Consider the following 5,638-nt stretch of genomic DNA (forward strand, 5'->3'; position numbering starts at 1 on the left):
CATAGAGTAACTGACATCACCATTGCTTGAGGCTCAGGGAAGGAGGAGTAGAACTAGAAATTATTATCGTGAAGAGGGCTTGGGTTTTAGATTGGCACGGTCGTGTGTGTCCTGCTTTTCAGGCTTGTACTTACTCTGATGTTGTGGGTGTTTTTGTTAAGGAAATGGTTATGAGGAGTTTCTTTTAAAATCCTCTAAAGGTTTGCTGCCATTGTATAATGTGTGAAAAGCAAAACACAGTGCTCCCCCCACGAATTCGCGGTCGGTGGTTTGTGGTCCTGGTCATTTGCGGTATTTTCCAACCTGAAATGACCAGGCAGGGGAGGCAGGAGAGGGCAGTCGGAGTGCCAGCGAGTGAAGGAAATCACTCGCTGTATGCTCCGACCGCCTCTTCCTGTACTAAAGTCGGGCCTCGCCAATCGGGAGCTATTTTGACACGCAGCTCCTGATTGGTAAGGCCCGACTTTAGTACAGGAAGAGGCAGTCGGAGCATACAGCGAGTGATTTCCTTCATTCTCCGGCTGCCCTCTCCTGTCTCCCCTGCCTAAAAACCGTATTCGCGGTTTTCCACGAATTTCGGGGGAGTACTCTATACTAAATCCAGACTTATCAGAAGACACTAAGGGCTCCTTTTACTAAGGTGCGCTAGCGTATTTAGCGCAAGCAGGAAATTGCTACGCGGAAAAACTAATGCCAGCTCAATGCAGGCGTTAAGGTCTGGCACACGCGGCAATGTAGCATGCGCTATTCCGTGCGTTAAAGCCCTAACGCAGCTTAGTAAAAAGAGCCCTAAAATACTGTAAACAAACACGACTAAACCTACATAAAAATAAGAACTGTGTGAAAAAAAAAAAAAGAGGGACCCTCAGAAAAACACAAAAGATCATCCACGAAAGCTGACAATTTAAATCTGCTGCGTCAATACGAACTCCACAAACCTCGGGGGGGCTGCAATATGTCCCCCACCAAAGGGATCCAAAGTAAGTCCAAACAATAGGGGGGACAAAGTTTTTTTTACTTCTAACCTTCTGCTTTCGTCTCCTTTCCTTTTATCATACTGTCAAGCCACTTAGTTACCTTCCCTCTAACCCAGGGATGTCAAAGTCCCTCCTCGAGGGCCACAATCCAGTCAGGTTTTCAAGATTTCCCCAATGAATATGCATGAGATCTATTTGCATGCACTGCTTTCATTGTATGCTAATAGATCTCATGCATATTCATTGGGGAAATCCTGGACACCCGACTGGATTGCGGCCCTCCAGGAGGGACTTCGACAGCCCTGCTGTAGTTCTAAACCAGGGGTGGGCAACTCCGGTCCTCGAGGGCCAGAATCCAGTTGGGTTTTCAGGATTTCCTCCATGAATATGCATGAGATCTATTTGCATGTACTGCTTTCATTGTATGCTAATAGATCTCATGCATATTCATTGGGGAAATCCTGGGCACCCGACTGGATTGCAGCCCTCCAGGAGGGACTTCGACATCCCTGCTGTAATTCTAAACCAGGGGTGGGCAACTCCGGTCCTCGAGGGCCAGAATCCAGTTGGGTTTTCAGGATTTCCTCCATGAATATGCATGAGATCTATTTGCATGCACTGCTTTCATTGTATGCTAATAGATCTCATGCATATTCATTGGGGAAATCCTGGACACCCGACTGGATTGCGGCCCTCCAGGAGGGACTTCGACAGCCCTGCTGTAGTTCTAAACCAGGGGTGGGCAACTCCGGTCCTCGAGGGCCAGAATCCAGTTGGGTTTTCAGGATTTCCTCCATGAATATGCATGAGATCTATTTGCATGCACTGCTTTCATTGTATGCTAATAGATCTCATGCATATTCATTGGGGAAATCCTGGACACCCGACTGGATTGCGGCCCTCCAGGAGGGACTTCGACAGCCCTGCTGTAGTTCTAAACCAGGGGTGGGCAACTCCGGTCCTCGAGGGCCAGAATCCAGTTGGGTTTTCAGGATTTCCTCCATGAATATGCATGAGATCTATTTGCATGCACTGCTTTCATTGTATGCTAATAGATCTCATGCATATTCATTGGGGAAATCCTGGACACCTGACTGGATTGCGGCCCTCCAGGAGGGACTTTGACATCCCTGCAATCTAACCCAATGGTCTCAAACTTGTGTCCCGCCAGGTACTATTTTCATAGTCACAAAAATTAAATAAAAGCGTTTAGCTATAAATGACAATATTATTATTAAGACTTAGCCAAAAAGAAAGAGTTTTACCTCATGCAAAATTGTCATTTCTTTCATAAGACATTAACTATTTTTTTCTGAGGCCCTCCAAATACCTCCAAATCCCAAATGTGGCCCTGCAAAGGGTTGAGGCCACTGCTCTAACTGATTCTAAACTGCACCTCCCTCCCTGTCTTAACCTTTCATCTCCTTCTCTCTACCCTTCTTGGACAATCATTCTCCATTTCCTCCTCCTCCCTTGCCCTAGTTGGTCTTTCTGGGACCCAGGACAGTCAGGACGGGGATGTTTGTTGCATTAGGGTTTTGGTAAAGATGCTGCCATGAGCTTTTGGCAATGGCCTTTCAAAGCTGACTGTGTCCTCCCAGAGGCATTTTGAATGAGCATTGGCGTGTTCACCTGTCCCACGGCAGTCCTACTGACGGCTTGTTTTCCAGCCCTACTATTAGAAGTGGCCACCTGGCCACTTCTTCAGCGTCCCTTACAGTGGATACTGCCAGCTCTGTGTTGCTGCAAGTTGAATAAGACCAGTTAGAGACCTGTGAAACACTTTAAAATTATCATTACTTCAGAGCAGCATGCCCCCCCAGGAGAATGTTTTGGGGCAGATCAAACATGTAACCTTAAGAGGCAGATCCCAGTGGCTGCAGCTACTTTGTAATTGTGGCCAATGGTCAAGTATAATTTATTTGCTATACAGTAAACCCCCTTGAATTCGCAGTTCGCAAACCGCGGACTCTGTAATTCGTGGTATTTTCCGACCGCCTTTTCCTAGTACTAAAGTCACGGTTACACCAATCAGGAGCTGCTTTGACACGCTCTCTGGCGTATCAAAGCAGCTCCTGATTGGTGTAACATGACTTTAGTACCAGGAAGAGGCGGTCGGAAAATGTGCCCGGCTTCGTTAGTACAATTTAAGCACCCGCCGGTGCCCCAGCTGCCCTCTCTTGCCTTTGATCAGCTGAAAAACCGTATTCGTGGTGTTTCAAAGTTTGCAGGTGTTCCTGGAATGGAAGCCCCGTGAATTTCGGGGGAGTACAGTACTGCTAATATAAAACCAAGGTTAAAATCTAAGCTGTTTGCAATATAATAAAAATATTTTTAAAAAAGGGGGGGGGAACAATAAGGGACTTATAATTCAAAGAGAAAAGCATCCAAAAACCGGCCTAAGTCAGCACTTGGACGAACATTGTCAAAATACGTCCAAGTGCCGATAATAAAAACGGGTTTTGGACGTATTTCTAAACGACCTAGGCCTTCATAGTGCCGCTGAACGACCAGAGCTAAACAGGGCATGTCAGGAGGAGTGTTGAGGGCGAGAATTGGGCGGGATGTGGGCCGGCTTAGACTTAGTCATTTATGCATGTTATACAGCACAGGATCGACGGAACTTGAACGTTGTAACTTAGACCATGTAAAACATGGTCTAAGTCACAAAAACTCACCTAAAGTCACCAGATAAGCACAGCAAACACATAATACAGACCCCAACACACTACCCCAGTGATCACCGACACCCCCCCCCCTAAAAATATTAATCACAACTTGAAAATTGTACCTCCAGAACATCATCATCTGGCATAGGAAAGCCTAGTCGTGCTGCACAGAGGCGTCTTAAGCCATCTTTCTTTCAATGTGAACTGCCTAGAAGTCATTTGACTATGGCGGTATAGAAAAATAAAATTATTATTATTATTTAAATATTTTTTATTGAATTTTCCAAAATAAACAGATCTCAAAAACAAGAAATGTACATCATAACAGAACAAGTGCACTCCTCCCACCCCTCCACCCCCTGTTATTATTATTATTATTATCTTGGGGGTGGGTTAGGGATCCATGGAGAGGAAAACCCATGCCCATAAGCCCCTGTAATCACTGCATTGATATTGAAACGTGCACTCCCCTATACACCCTCAAAACCCTTTGTACTGGCATATAAGTGGCTCCTGCAGCCATAAGGGCTATTGGGGTGGTAGATAAGTGGGTCTAGGGGATTCTGGAGGTGGTTTGGGGGCTCACCATAAGGGAGCTGTAGTGAAATGAAGACATGGCACCCTTTTTGTGAAGTTCACATCAGTGCCCTGTAAGGTACCCCACTATTTAGGTGGCATGTCTGGGTGTTCAGTCCATCACTTTGCAGACCCCTCCCACGTCCAACAGGGCTTGTTCTAGGCGTTTTTGAGTTGGATGAAATGTGGTATAAAGATGGACGATTTAGCGACTTGGATGATCAGATCGGCAGGACGTATAATTAGACGATTTTCGAAATGAAAAATAATGTGGACGTATTTTTCGAAAATGTGTCCTAAGCTGTTTTTTACTTTGTAAGACTTGCGACTTAGAAGAAAGTGGACTTAGACTTTCCTTTCGATTATGCCCCTCCACACTTACACAAACACTACAAACAGTGGTGGTGTAAAGGAGAGGGAGGCGGTCTGCCCTGGGCATGGACTTGCTAGGGGTGCCAGCACCTGTCCTCTCTGCACCCCCTGTTCCTTCCCAACCCCCAGACCCCTCTCAAGCAACATCAATGCATGTAAATGGTTATGCCTAGCCCAATAAGAAGGAGCACATCCGAAAACCACGCTGCCAAAATAATTTTCTTAGCCACCAATCCTGTCTTTTGCAAAAATAGCCAGCCAACACTAGGGGGGAATCAAAAAGTTTCATATTTACTGCCTGTAAAATTAAAAAGATATGGGGGGGAAGGGAAGGGGGGAGTTGGGAAGGAACTGGGGGTGGAGAAGAGGGCAGGGGAGGGGTGGCACTCACTCTCGCTGCGCCACTGACTACAAACGTCACCGAAACATAAGGAAAAGCAATAAGGATCGATTACAATAAACTCTGGTGTATAGGGAAAAGGAAAAAAAATATAGAATATGGAAGTGTGCTGGGATTGTAGACAACCTGGATATTAGTTTGAAAAGTGTCCTTGAAAGGTTTGGCATCACAAAGTGACCATTGCCTCAGCTTTATTCACTTAAAAATGATTTATACAGCCCGAGAGAGGCATAGATCTGCTCAATTCCCAGGAACACCACTCGCCAACAATTAAAGATTGGGAGTCGTTCTGGATCAGCATCTGACTATGAAAAAACAGATGGATGCTGAGGTACATAAAACTTACTATACTCTATGGAAACTACCCACTATTAAACCGTATTTTGAGTTCTCTTTTAAACTCCCGGGTCAGTCTCTTTGCAGAGTCTTCTTGATTATTGCAACCTTGTCTACCTGACGAGTACTAAGAGATCTCAATACAAAAATATTCACCCAATCAAGATGAATTATTAATGAGGTCCGGAAGGGGTATCAGACGGCCCAACAAACAGTGATGTTTGAAGGGAATAACTCTTCATTTGCCCCACGGTACCTCCTCCTCCATATTAATTTTACTTTTATCAATAGTTACTGTCACTTTTAGT

Source organism: Geotrypetes seraphini, chromosome 4, assembly GCF_902459505.1.
Source record: "Geotrypetes seraphini chromosome 4, aGeoSer1.1, whole genome shotgun sequence".
NCBI lineage: Eukaryota > Metazoa > Chordata > Amphibia > Gymnophiona > Dermophiidae > Geotrypetes > Geotrypetes seraphini.